Consider the following 14,973-nt stretch of genomic DNA (forward strand, 5'->3'; position numbering starts at 1 on the left):
GGCCCATGAACAGAAGGTATTTCCTGCAGGGAAGATTGGTTTGTGGAAGAGATAAAGAAAACTTAATAGAAGATAACTGCCCCACCTCTAACAGATGGCAATAGAACACACATTGCCTTGCAATCTAGGACTATCTGCCATGTTTATAGTGTAAGTGCCTGAAAAATCATACTTTTTTTTTTGTGTGTACAAGTCCTTTTATGAATCACATAGTCCTGTCCTCCCCTGTCACAAGGCAAACAGTTCTGTAGCAGTCATTTCCTAATGGCAGGCTTAGGATAGTTCTGGTATATTAATCAATGCGCAGAATTTTCTTTGATGTAGTTTTCTGTGCCATGTACTGTTCAGTATTTGTAAGGAGGTTTCAGATGAACTTTAATACTTTTAATAAAGATGAACTTTTTCATCCTCACCAGTATGTCCTGCCAGTTTTCCAGTGCTATGGTGAATCCATAGCTCCATTCAACTGCGACAGCATAATGCCTCCCCCATGTGTGTCATAAATGAGCCTAGAGCATGGTTTGAAATTTTCCTTCCTTGGCCAGTGGCAATCCTCACCAGTATGTCTGCCAGTTTTCCAGTGCTATGGTGACTCCATAGCTCCATTCAACTGTGACAGCATAATGCCTCCCCCATGTGTGTCATAAATGAGCCTAGAGCACGGTTTGAAATTTTCCTTCCTTGGCCAGTGGCACAGTGTGCTTCACAAACACATTTAGAGATAGTTATAAAGAATAAAATGCAGGATAGCATGGCATCAATACGTGGCTGATCTTTCCAAACAAGGAAGCTTCAGTTCCGAGTGGCAGCAGATGGCAGCGTTGCCCTTCCATTGCTGCGGCAGCGCCTTTTCTCTACAGGAACCCGTGAGCTGCGTTTGCAAAGGATTTTTTAGTGTTTGGTTGTATCTCATCGGGTATCCTCTGGTGTAAGGGAACTTGAAAGATAAGTGGCTGCAGATGAATTTCTGTTGTGCAGATTATGACTGAACAGATGCTCCTGGCCTAGGCAGGTACTGGCAGAAATGGGCATTTGAAGAAAGCCAGTCAACTCTTAAATTTTAAAGCCTTTGCTGATGGCTTAATAAGCTCTTTCTGTTCAGATGCTGAGGGCTGGGTTTTCAAAAGAGTCAAACTGTGTCAAACACACTCAAAAGAGTGTGGGTAAGCTAGGTGTGAGGCACGGTATACTTGTGGGGCAAAGAATGCCGTGTCTGCACACACTATGAGGTGTACTTCTGTTCAGTCAATTGCTTTTAACAGGTCTTGAATCCCCAGTGAAAAATCTCAATACTTTTATAGTGTTTTTAGTAGCTTGGACTCTATTCTCCCTGTCACTTGGGTGAGTAGACTGAATCACTGCTGCTTAGTCAAGGTGATGCTCCTTGGAGGGGAGCGCTTGACAGTTCTCCTTTCCAGCCTGAAATCTTAATAACTGGGCCTTTCCCCTCACACTTTGCTTTGTCTGGTCATGGGTAGGTTATTTTTATTTTGTATATAGATGGACAATGTGATGGTTGGCTCTCACAATTAAGGGATGTGTATGTTAAGAGAAGTTTAATAGTTATGTTTAGTATGTTCTCCCCATAGTTCTCTCTCCCTTCCCCCTTGTATTGTTGACACTGGTCAAGCATTTAGGGAGGGCAGGCTTGTTACCAGGAGTTGTGGCATGGCAACACCTGACCTCCAATCAAGTTGTAAGAAAATGATCTTCACCAATGGATGGCAGAAAAGGAATTAACTGACAAGACTTTGGGAGGGGCCAAGGGTATAAAAGCCCAGAACATCGCTTTTGTAGGTGAGCACATGGTTGCTTAGTTTCGTGCTCCCAGCGCTGTAATTTTTCCTTGTTCAGTCTTTTGTTGTATTTTTTTTAAGGTCTAATAACCTTTGAAATTTTAATAGTGAGTGTCGTTTCTCACATATTTGAATCACCTTCAGAGTTTGAGCCTGCTTAATTATGTTAAAGAATGAAATGCTGCTCTTGCTTCTTAAAGCTGTTTTCCATTTTAAGGTGGAGTTAAATACCCAGCCAAAATAAAATCAATGGCATTGCCTAAAAATGTATACATTTCAATGAAGCTCAGCAGGGCTGGATTATTGCAGCTGTATGTCTAAAGGAAACAGGCCCATTGCTGGACAGAATCACGCCCATGTTTCATTGTCTGAAACAAGGTCTTTGTGCTTTTCTGAACTCAGAGTAAGACCCAAAATGAACTAATTTGTTACGGGATTTTTTTTATACTGTCTTCTGATGATAACTCTTAATGCTCTCACTGTTTATTCTTGTCACATCTTGAGAAAAATCCATGTTCTAAACCCGTGTATCTAAAGATATTTCAGTGGCCACAAGGATTTGTGTCAATGACAAAAACTTGAAGGACCTAGTTAAGCATTCCTTTGGGGTCAGCTGAGAGGGTGTGACTTGCTCCAACATTTATCTCACTGACCTGCAGGTCCATTCCCTCAGAAAGAAACCTTTGTTTGTGCATCTTTCCCAGGCTTCATGCATGCACTATCCTGAGTGAGTTCACACACCAGAGTTCACAACCTCTCCACATGACGACCCAAATGTTTTTTAAAAGTAGAACAAATCCAAACAAAACAAAACCATAACCCCTGACTGTCCTCTGCTGAATACTCATTGGCTTGCCAGGACCTGAGTGATTTGAAGAGTTAAAAATGTATGGCACCATCAAGTTACTCTGTCATGAAACAAAAACGAGAAGCTGCTCATTAAGGAGATGGCTGATCAGGAAGAACATGCTGGCTGAGAGACGTGTCACAGGCACTTTGCCAGGAAGCAAGGAAGGCAGTGAACCTCACTAAGACACTGGATCACAAATGCTGCTCTAGGAGCTTGAAAATGTAGAGAGGTTAGGATCTGCCTGCTCCTGTCTGCCTCCTGGTTGGCACCTTTCAGATGTCTTGTCCTAGGCTGGAGTAGCACTGGGCAGGTCTGCTAGTCTGGGAGTGATTTTAGGTGCTAATTGAGGAGGGAGATCCTGGCACCTGCTCTTTGTTCTAGTGCTAGATCCATGACCAGTTTCTTAACTGGGAAATGCAGAATAGCATAGCAATTTTAATGAAGCCTGGAGTCTTCTCTAGAATGGACAAAATGGAAAGTTCTTTTAGGGAGTGGTTTGGTTTGTGTGCCCTGTCACTGATGTAGTTCAAAGAATAAAGATGAGGCATGCTTATAGGTGTGCCATCAAGCCAAAATGCAAAGTCTGTGCCCCAAATGGGCTGGCATACTAGTGGTAAGGGAATAAACCAAATGCTGGTTTGATACAAGGTGCAATTTCAAGCAATTTACATCTCACCTAGTGTTTGCAAATACATCTGCACAAATGATCCTGCTGTGGGAATTAAGAAGCTTCTCAGACTTTGACCTAATGGAAAGAGAGTCTAATAAGCCATCATCCCAGTCTTGTTAGCTATTGTCACAAGGTCTGATGAAATGACTTCAGATAGAGTATAAATTACTTTCTGTATGACGTGAGGCCGCTGTATACCACAGTTAAGTCATATTTTAACCTGTGGGGGATAGCTGTACTGCTGTAAACCTTATATCCAGTCAATATAAATAAAGGAGAGTTTGGAAATACCATGGTAGAGATTCATGTGCTTTTGTGTGAGAGAGTGTGTGTGTGTATGTGTTCTAGAGCTCAATAAAGCCTTAAGAGTATCACAGAATTCACAAAATGACTAGGTTAGAAGAGACCTTAAAGATCATCGAGTCCAACCTCAACTAAACCATGGCACTGAGTGCCACATCCAGGCTTTTTTTAATTACATCCAGGGATGGTGGCTCCACCCCCTCCCCAGGCAGATCATCCCAGTACTTTATCAGCCTTTCTGGAAAAATCTTTTTCCTAATATCCAATTTATATTTCCCTTGGTGCAGCTTGAGTCTGTGTCCTCTGGTTCTGTCAGTTCCTGCTGAAAGAGCCCAGCCCCAGCTGAGCACAGGCACCTTTCAGGGAGTTGTAAAGAGTGGTAAGGTCTCCTCTGAGTCTCCTTTTCTCCAGGCTGAGCACCCCCGGCTCCCTCATTGCTTCCTCACAGGGCTTGTGTTCCCAGCCCCTCACCAGTATACTTGGTGCTGTGCCATACCATTCTTCATCTGGTCTTTCTTCTCCCTTAAATCAGTTCTTCAGTAGAATTTAAGTAGCCACCAAGAAACACAAAGCTGCCTCCCCGGTGATGTGCTTTAGGCTTTCTGTAGAGCTCCTTTCTGAATGAATCCTCTGCAGCATCCTTGCTTCTTTAAACCTTTGTAGCTGAGGTTACCAGGAAAAGGTGGAACAGCATTTGTACATGTATGGGGAGAGGACGATTAAAGGCAAAGATAAAGAAGAAAGTTGGAGAGGACAGCTATATATTAATGAACTTCAGAAGCAGAAATTCTGGTTATTTTATGTCAAAAGATTTTACATTTTTTCCTTCTAGCTTACATGGCAGGAATCACCTGCTGTTCTGTGAGTAGTAATGGGCCTCTATCCTCCTTTCAGCAGTGGTAGCCTGGATTTTAAAATCCATATCCTAAATTACCTAGTTTACAAGGTCACTGGGTCCCAGGATTTTAACTTGCTCAAATGCAAAAGGATGAGCTGGGGAAGTGTAATCTAAACTACTCCATGTTTAGTACTGGTTCTGTCAGTATCCCTGCATAAGATGTGGAAACACAGAAATTGAGGTGTTCTAGAGAAAAGAAGTCTTTCTTATACGTAGGGAACTTTAGCTGTGTTATATAGTGCTGCTTTGTCCAGAGATATTCAGCATTTTCACAAAGCTGATGGTGTGGTTCTTAGATGGAAAAGCCTGGGATTTGGAGAAGGGAAATGACTTGGCTCGATGTATGAATTCGACATCTGCCTCTGAAATTGCAAGTCTTGGGCATCTGGCTATTGTCCTTCTCCTTGTCTTCTGAAGATCTGTGTCCTGGAAAACCCTTAAGCATGAGACTGGTATGTTTGCAGTGTGTGTGTGTGTATAGGAATCTTCAGTTTTGAAGAATTTACATGGTTAGAAACAGCCATGTCCTAAATTCCTATTACAGAAGAGTGCTGGGCTGAATGGTTGAATGCAAGTACATACATGGCTGATGCACACTTCTACTAAGAGTTAACTCATCTCCAGATGGTGAAATCCAAGTAATTTAGAAGCCCTGCCTGTCTCCTGAGGATTGAGACATAAAAAGAAGAATATCAATCTCTCTAGCAGGCTAACTCACAGAAGGGAAAAAAATGTTTTGTTTTTTTTTTTTCTAGAAATCCGCATGGTTTTGCACGTGAGAGAAAATGCATTGCATTCTGACTTGTCTAAAAAGCATCTTCTGGAGGAAAAGTTTAAGGGAAGAAATGTTTTCCTCATTTACTAAAGTAAGGCTTTGTACTTTCTAGGGAAAAGGGGATTTGATGTAGATTCTTTCTCTTATTCAACATCTCACCATCCTCGTCACCATTCTCCTGCTAACACTTCTTGGGGGGGGAAAACTGAAATCCTCTGAACCCCTGTCTGTGTATGGGGGAAGGGACAGGGAACAGTTTGACTCACAGGGAGGTATTGCAGTAGAAATATCTGTGCTGCAATGGGAATAGTGGAAATAGACTTCAATTTTCATCTGCCAAACAAGAGCTTTATCAGTAAAATTGACCCAAGCTCCCAGGCTAAGGAGGTGTGTACAGAAATGTGGCATTTGGAACTTGTGTAGCTTTAAGCAGTTTGTCTGAATTAATTGTCATGAAACGCCTTGGGATTGGGGCTGACATTGATGGAAAATGCAAAGGGTGATCAAATGGTGCCAATCTAGGTCTGAATGTCAGAAACTGGCTTCTGTGGCAGGGGGGCTGTTCATAATACTAGCACAAGCATTTGTAAAATGTCAGCAGCCAAGCATAGCCTGTGCTCCATTTTTTTTTGTCCTTGACATGAGGCAGTTGTCCAAATAGACTACAGTGTTCCATAGTTTCAGCAGGCACTGCTTCCCCTTTCCTGGGGTGACAGCCCACTTGGACAGAAAAGGACATTTGACTGCTGGGAGCTTTGAGCTCTGCATGTGATACCTGTCTCTAAAGGATGCAAGCAGCTGTGTTCTTGTGATAATCAATCAGGAGGAGTCATTTAACAAAGCTCATGTGGGTGGGCACAGGCATAAAGATGAAGGCAGAAATCTAATGGTCTTTCAGTGCATTTCCAGAGCCCATTCCTTGTCTGCAGTTTTACAGGTGGCAGCTGAATCAGAGGTGGAAATTAAATAGTTTCATTATCAAGTCCTTACCCTTCAATTTGTTATAAATTGTTCAGTCACTGCCAAGTGAGTGACAGTGAAGAGTCCCCAGGCTTGATGCCCAGCTGGTGAATATAGATTCAATCAGTGCTTGCCAGTCATACCCATCCTGCATGGGCAGAACAGCCTGGACATGTGGTTCCAAGGCAGGACTGAAGTGAGCTGGAAGAGCTGTATGTGAGGAACCAAGACTGGACGTGGAATGTGGCTGAGGGGATCTGGCAGAGCTCTGTGCACTCTGGCAGAGCTGCCAAGCACTGGCTGGGATGTGTTGGAGTCCTGGTGAAGAGGGAGCTGGCTGTCAGCAGCCTGCTGTGCTCACCTCTGATCCCTGGTACCTCACAGCATCACTGCTGGCTCTGAGCTTTGTCCTTTCTCTGTAGTGATGTTGCAGGTTGACTTATTGCCTCACCGATTGGGATTTTGTGCTTGGGCTGTAAAAATCTGTTCAAGTCTGAATTCTGCCATAAAACTTGTTACACATGAATGGATGTATTTACCAGGCTGCATAGGGAATTAAGCTCAGCCCTTGAAGAAGGAGAAAGTCTTGGTTTCTGACAGTTTTTTGATTTGTTTTAGTTCCCAGTATAGCCTTAAAAATTTCCACTATTTACTTTTACAAACTGTCAGCATATTTAGGAAAAAGTGCATACCTTTGTGGTCTGCAGTGAAAAAAAAATACAACAAAATGTCATCCCTGAGACAGCACTGGTATATGAGAGGATTCAGATGAGATATTTGGCTGCTCAAGTGGTCTAATTAAGAAATTAAAAAATCATCTGGTTACAATAAGTCTTACCCATATTAACAAATTAATGGGTTTGATTTATCTCCTGGAACTACAAGGGTTGAATTTTCTTTCTGCAATGCTCCATCTGCTTACACAGCCACTTTAGGTACCTGGAAGGTGACATCATTTTGTCTGATTGTCAGTGATCTTTATTCCTGTCTTGGCCCCAGACTTTGTCTAGTGTCTCATTCAGAAAGGAGCAGTTCCTTGAGCATGCTTTCTTTCCCAGAGACACATTCCTTGTCCTTATTCATTGGTAGAGTCTTTGCATGAAACATTCAGTGGTTGTTGTTAGCACTAATAGTACTAAGAACACACCAGGTATGATGTGGAGTATGACCTTCATGAATTTCTGTCAGGGGATGCTTGCACACCATTGCTGATCTTAGCTCCTGATTTTTTGGTGTGGTTTGGTTTGGTTTTTTTGCGGTGTTGTTGTTGTTTAGGACTAGATTTAAGCCCATTGGTAGCTCCTGTAAACGCCCTGCAGAGATGGGGACAGTGTGTTTGAGTTCCTTCGTGTTTTGTTCTGCATTTGTGAAGACATTTTACAAGAAGTTGGTTCCACTGTATTTATGAGCTCCTCTGTGCTGTTGTCAAACACTTCACAGTCCTTGAGAGATGATTTTATTATTTAATATGGGCTCTCTATAAAGAAGAGAACACCTCCCCTTCCTCCATGCTTTTCTGCTGATGCTACTGTCTTTTACTGCCATAACCTGAGAAAAAGCTGACAACACAGAACAGTACTGCCCAGCCAAGGTGGGCTGCCAGGTCTGGGCTACAGAAGTTTGTATCCAGCCCTGCTTAGACAGGAGCAGGCTCTTGCATACGAGCTAGCCTACCAGCACCCTTTGGAAAATGGACTTTATTGTCCTTCGTGTTTGTGGATGTTGTGAGCTGTTGTTTTACAGTGTCTGGGAGAAAGGTTTATCCCTCTCTTATTCCAGTGGGAACACAAGACAGAGCTGGTCTATCAGAGCCTGACTTCCTTGTACCAGCAAAAGCTTTATTTTTTTCCCCGTGATGATTTAAAAGTTGTTACCTTGCAGGCAATGCCTGTGCTGGATCATGTAATAAAAGACTAATTGGGCACCTTCTTCCCAGCACAGTAAACTGAGATCATGACCTTTCAGGGATTAGGAATCCAATTATCTGGAGAAACAGTTCCAGATCGAAATACCCTTCTGACCTCTTATTGCTTAGTCTTCCAAATCTGTACTGGAAATTTCAAAAGTCACCTAATAAAAAAGGTTGGAATTACCCTTAAACAGCTTCCATACAGGTTATTATTATCTAGTGATAATTCTGTCTCTAAGTCTGTTTTGAGAACTTTCTGGATCCAGATGAACCAAAGAGAACTGACAATTTTAAAAGATTACACTTTTTTACAGGCTCTCCAGGGTGACACAGAGAGCTTGTGGGACTAACTGCATTTCAGATGCCTGAATTTGCTTCTTCCAGGAAGCAAACACCCTATGCATTGTTTTCTTTAAGTTTTTAAAGCAACACAGAGGTGTGGGTTTGGGTTTTTTTTTTGTTTTTTTTGGTTTTTTTTTTTTTTTTTTTTTTTTTTGTTTTTTTTGTTTTGTTTTGTTTTGTTTTGTTTTGTTTTGTTTAAAAGACAGAAAATATTAACACAACAGGCAGTGTGTAATCAGTTGTTCCTTGATCTGGGCCTTACTGGTTCTCTGTGGGATACTGGTACATAGTGGGAAATTTACCACCAAAGGAGTTAGGAACTTATACTGTTTTTGTCTGGGGTTTGAGTCCAGATGTTGCTATGACTGTTGTTTTTTATTAGTTTAATATATGTTGAAGTTGGCAAATATATGCTGAGACCCAGGTGGGACAGATGAGATGTGACGAAGTTCTTGGATGATTGATAATGAGCAGAGAAAATCAATTGTGTTAATTTCTGGCTTGTCACTGGGATGGAGAATTAATGAGAAAGTCCCTCTAACTTATTAGTATTTGCACATTATACAGACTGTGATGAAATGGTCTTCAGGCACTGCTTGGCATCACAATTGTGGGATTATTGTAGATCTAGAGGCAGGAACAGAAATCCACAAGCACAAAAACTCCTTTCACCAACAGCCACCAAAGCAAAGACAGACCACCTAAGAGAGCTGAAGAGAAAACAGACATCATCTTTTGGTGCTTGTACTGTGCATTTAGGAACATATTGTAGGGGCTGTGGCTTTGGTGTGTGATTGTTCATATTGTGAGTGGTGCTGTGCTACTGATAAACACTGTGTCCTATGGGAATCCTTCCCTCCAGCAGGGAGGCTGCTCACTGTGCACTGTTTTCTAGAAAGCTGTTAAAAATACTTTAAAGGTTTTAGTCCCCATCTTCCTCTGAGCCCAGGAATGGCTGGCCTTATGCCCACTGAGCATGAAGTTTGTGCCAGACTAGCAACAGTGTTATGGCACAGAGGGTGAACCAGTGGTGCCTGCTTCCCTGCACTGACCTTCCAAACCAGCCAGGTGGGGAAGCAGCAGATGGCCAGTGGACCTCTGGAGCAATTTGTGATGCTCTCAGGAACTCCTTTGCAGAACTGAGCACACATCTACCTACTTGGATGAGAGGGGAGTGCTGGTCTTGATCATGACTGATCATGACATCACTTGATCGTGACAGAAAAGCAGATCCATCTCCCCAGCTGCCTCCTGCCTGCCAGGAGTTCATCCAGCTGAGACAGCAGCAGTGTAATTGATGGTGTACGACTGGATAAGTCATCCATAAACCTTGTGTACTCAGAGCACCTGCATGCCTCTTTGCTTTTCTTGTCAACCTCCCTGTCCTTTCTGGTGTACCTGATATACCCTCCCATTCTCCAATCTACATTGAAGTATGCTGAGTGCTTAAAATCCCAGAAGCTCCCAGGGCTGTCAAAAATGGAATAAAAGGAGATGCTGTATAGAGAGTGACACTAAATTTGTTTAGTGTTGTCTCTCTAAAGATTTGGTGCAGGTTCTTTTCTTTCCATCTCAACATGTCTAGGTTTTAGTTGTGATGGAAAGTTTTGGAAGAGAATGTTTAAAAGTTTCCCCTTTTGACAGGTGGACAACTACAAGGTTTAGAGTCAGAGGAATAGGCCAGACCTCAAATGCCCCCAGAGCTGAACTCTGCATGTTTCTCAGCTTCTATACAGATGCCTCAATAGCCTACAGGTCTTGTTGGAAAACATACAAGTTTAAAATTTTTTTATATAACTTTAACCAGGTTTGTTCACCTTTGCCCCAGGGGAAGAGAACTGAAGTTTCTTTCCAGGGCATTGTTTCTCTAGGTGAGGCCTGATGGGTTTAGCATTTCAACAGACTGATGTTGCTGATGTTGGAGGCAGGCATGGGACAGAGCACACCAAGATTCATGTGACAACAACCAGCTTTTATTGAGTGCTCTTCTCCTTATGTAGTTGTGAAGGTCTGTGTGATTAGTCCTTGGCAGAATCATATGAAGGGTGAATTTGTTCTTTTCTGCTCTCAGCATTCCTGGGGCTTTAAAGCCAACATGGGAGAGATGGTATCTCTTGCTTCCCTCATATCTCTTTGAAGTTGGCATCTTTCTTAAGCCTTGGGCATTAACATCCTCCCTCACAGCCAGACAGTGACAGCGAGCAGCATGTAGTGGCTGTAGCATCATTCTTTAGTTTCTTTAGCAGAATATAATCACTAGCTCTGTTACCATAACACTGACATAGAGCGTTACTAATTATGATGATTAATGGGTTTAATTTACTTAGAAAGAATAATGCGCATTGTCAAAGCTGAAAATCTGGAGTTCCAGCTTCAGATCCTGGTCAGTGCTGTTGTTATAAACCCTTTTATGCTAGGCAAAAGTCATGCAGAGATGTTATTTCCCATATGTTTTAGAATATAAGCTACCTTGGGAATTTTCCTTTCCTCTGGTAAGTCTGTTTTGCCATTAAAAATCTTATCAGAAAATCCTGCCTTACTTTTTCTTTACTGTGCTTAAAATTTCATGTAATTATGCTTTTAGAAACAGTAAGAAATATTTATTATATGTTGTGTGGAAGTAAAGGAGTCTGCTGGGTTTTTTTGTAGTGGTAGGTGAGAAACAGCTCTTGGTGGTATAGGAAATGAATGGTTTTAGTTCATTTGAGGCTGGACAGGCCCTGCAATGCTTTGTTTCCTGGCTCCCAGGCTACCTGGCACTGCATAATGCAGGTCTGTCTGTCTCCTAAGCTTGAAGGAGCAATATTGGAAGGAATTATTACACCAGGAGAGTTTCATGCTCTCCCTGTTGATGGGCAGTTTGAAAAAAAACATTACAATTTCTTGCAGTACCAATGTCTGTAAAGATGGTTTGGGCTCCAGTTGAGCTGTCTCAAAGGTGGTGTAGTCCCTGTACACCTCACATCTCTCTAAGACAACCTGGCTGCTTTTCCAGTTTCTTCTCACCACCTAGGTTTGGCTGGCTGTGATTTCCATGCACTAGTTAAGTTTCTTAGATCAGCAAGATCAGTTCTTTGCTCAGTAAGCAAGGCAGAAGAGGTCAGATACAATGCAGCATTGTCTGTGATTCAGGAATCTTTATGTCTTTGTTGATTTAATTATGTCTTCTTGTGAGCAAGAAACATTTGCCAGAGGTAAAATAATTAAAAAAAGAAATCTACATTTCCTTTCTCAGCTGTCATTCTGAGATCCAGGGACTCTTCTCAGAGCAGTTATAAATAAGCTGTACCTAGGGACTGTTCTGATCTAGTGAGTACAAGTCAACACAGCTTAATCTGTGTATCTCTACTTCTCCAGGATCACATTTTGTGATCTGTGCTCATGTCAGTCCTTTGCATCAAGGTCTGGCAAAGAAATAGCTCACATGTCCACAGCACTGTCTGTCAAGCCTTAATGATGCTGAAGCACCAACAAATTAACTGTTCTGTGACTGAGGGGAAATTAAGGCAGGGAAATGTTATCCAAGGCTTCCCAGCTGATTGTTGACAGGAATAGCAGTATGGTCCCTTTAGGCATTGAATGCAGCTTTCTAGCTTAAACCTTGTCTAATCTGTGCTGCACATGACATAGGTGTTTGACCTTTCTTCCAAAATCTCCTCATGAACTGCTGTCCAGAGCAGTTGCTGTTTAATACTAATGCACATGAAGGTCACAGTTGCTTGATCATGGTCCTTGATAGGAAGATGGTATTTTTCAGGTACGCTTGAGGAAGGAAAACAGAGTTATTTAAAATATTTAGCAAGGAGTTGTCAGAAATCTTTGAGTTTCCAGTGAAGCCCAAGTCTCACTGAAGCCTATACTTAGATTTTTCTGGCTTCAACAAGAGTTCTATGAAGTGGTTATGCTGCCAGCTGTGTTGTGGTGAGGGATGAGCTTAGGAGCCCACTGTACTCCTCTGTATGGCTTGGTTGGGAGGAGCTAGCTAAATAAGAGGAACAGAAAATGATGGTCTAGCCCAGAAAATAAAAACTTAAATAATGAAAATAGCAAATGTGGAAACTGCAGAGTACAGAGGTGGAACCAAAGACCCTTTGGGTGGGGCCAACACAGCCAGGTATAGGGGCACAATGTCCAAAAGGTGAACTCCAGTTATGACCTTATAAGACAAAGGTCTTGACCAGTGGTGAAGGGAAACTGGAAACTTGACCAAATACAGAAAGGTTCTATTAGCATAACTCCCATGTCCCCATGGTTCCCACTGTGGCCAGGTCTAGTGTCCCCTCCCCTCAGTGCTCTGCCTGCCATGGTTTGAGGTCAAAACCTTCTGTAAAAGCATCTGTAAGGAAACCCAGGAGGATGAGGTCTCACAGTGAGGTGCTTAATGCATTTAAATGGGTTACATTTCTCCCTGCTTCCTGCCCATTGATGGACCAGTACCAGAGGCTTGTTGAGGTGAAGGCTGTGTATCAGGTGCCTGATGTCCTCTGGAGGGCACCTCTACATTTTTTCCTTTGGTTTAAGGTAAAGTCTCTGAGGTTTTGATACAGAAGAAACACAGTGCAGCGGGGCCCTGGTTTAATTTGAGATCTTTAAGAATGCTGTAATATTCAAGGGAATATTTCATGGCAGAGAAGAGGGCAGTGTTGAACTCTATGTGATTACCTACTGGCTCAGCCCTTATTCAAGTATCCATTAAATCTGTCTCCCCTCAAATGAAGCAGAATCTTCATCCTTTCCCTCATGTTCCACTGAAAGAGTTAATAGATAATGCTCATGTTTATAGTCCTGCCAGGATGTTTTTAATTACCTGCATTGTTTTATTACATAACGGTGATATTTGCTCCGTTAGGCTATTGGCACCTTTGCAGGAAGCAAGCAAACCTACTGGCATCCATCAGGCTGAGTAATTACAGAGAGTTTGTTTATGTTTTACAGGTTTCCTAATCAATACTGGCACTGTCTCTGCAGACTGGGCTCCAAGCCTGGCTGCTCATGCAGCCAGCCTATCCTGCTGCCTTAGCAGTCAGCTATTTGGGAGATGATGAGGGTTTGATCATCCTGAAAAAACAGGAGTGGGAGAGGTAAATGCTATAGATCATCCCCGAGAGCCTAGGCACAGGCAATGAATGCCCAGACTGTGTCCTGATCTCTTCCTGTAGGATTTTACAGCTCATGGAATCTAGTCTTTTGTACCACAGGGAGCTGAGAGGTGCCTTTGTCTGGTTGTGTTTATTGATATCTGTAGGTATCTATTCACTGAAGCCTCTTGGGTGTTCATGTGAACGTGTTTCACGTGTGTCCCCCATTAGAGGAGGCCAGGTCCCCTCACCCAGCTCCTGCCTTTCAGGTCTATGTTTAGAAAAAAACCCTGAAAAGTGAGACCCCAGGTGTATTCCCCTTCATCTCCTCAGCTTCACATGCTCAGTTATACTTGTCCAAATCAGGTGTGAAATGCTGCCTAGCAGAAGGGAAGCTTTTTGTATTGTAGTAGCAATAAGGTGCCAAGTGGGAACAGCCTAATCCAAGGCATGGGCACAATGTCACTCTGTTTTTCAATCCTTGCAGTGCATTGCTGGGAATTTGTGCCAGCCATCCATCTTTAGCCCTGAAATACTTCAATGGCAGACCAAATGCATCCCTAGGAGTGGAAGAGAGAGACATCATCCTGCTAGAGGTGGCCTCTCATGTGTGTGCACTCCTTTCATGGCTTGTTCATACACATGCTCCAGCGTGGGTGGCTGCTGGTTTGTGGAGACTGGACTGTTCAGGAGATGGAAGAGGCTAGGGACAGCAGAAGGTTCTGACTCCTTTTCCAGTGAGTGCAGAAAGGGAAAGAAAGGACTAGACATTGAACTAAGTGGTTTCTATGGTAGAAATAAACAACTTCTTTGTGCAGAAACAGAACCTCTTCCATCTGTGTTAGAGTTTAACTGGCAGGTCTTGGATTGTGTAGCCTGACCCTCAGCTGGAATGTGTTCATTACAGGAGAGCACAGTGTCATCACTGTTTGAGCAGAGAGATGTGGTATAGTGTAATAACAATGATTTCCTGGAGAGAAAGGAAGATGCAGTGACCCCTGAAAGGAGGTGGGGAAACCAAGCAAGGATGACAAAGGAAGAGGATAATTCATATAAATGGCAGTGATTTAACCCTCCTCTCCAAGGTGTGATGAGGCTGATGCCCTGATACAGGAACACATCTGTGGAAATAACTACGAAAAGTCATATATTCCCTCCCTCAGTGGCTGCCTCCTTTCCTTCCCACAATGAGAGCTATGGAAAGGGGAACAAGGCCTTATGTGCTGACTTGCTATTGATCTGAAAAGTGCTGTGTCTTGGAAAGTTAGAGTAAAGGTTCATAAATGAATCCAGAAGGGGCAGGAACCCAGCTTGAAGGCTGATTGGTATTCTGTTCTGGTGCAAAGTGCTTAAGAAAAAAACTTATTAATTTCTCCTTCAACAAAGAGCAGG

This window comes from Onychostruthus taczanowskii, unplaced genomic scaffold (genome assembly GCF_017590055.1).
Source record: "Onychostruthus taczanowskii isolate IOZ18803 unplaced genomic scaffold, ASM1759005v1 scaffold61, whole genome shotgun sequence".
Classification (NCBI taxonomy): Eukaryota; Metazoa; Chordata; class Aves; order Passeriformes; family Passeridae; genus Onychostruthus; species Onychostruthus taczanowskii.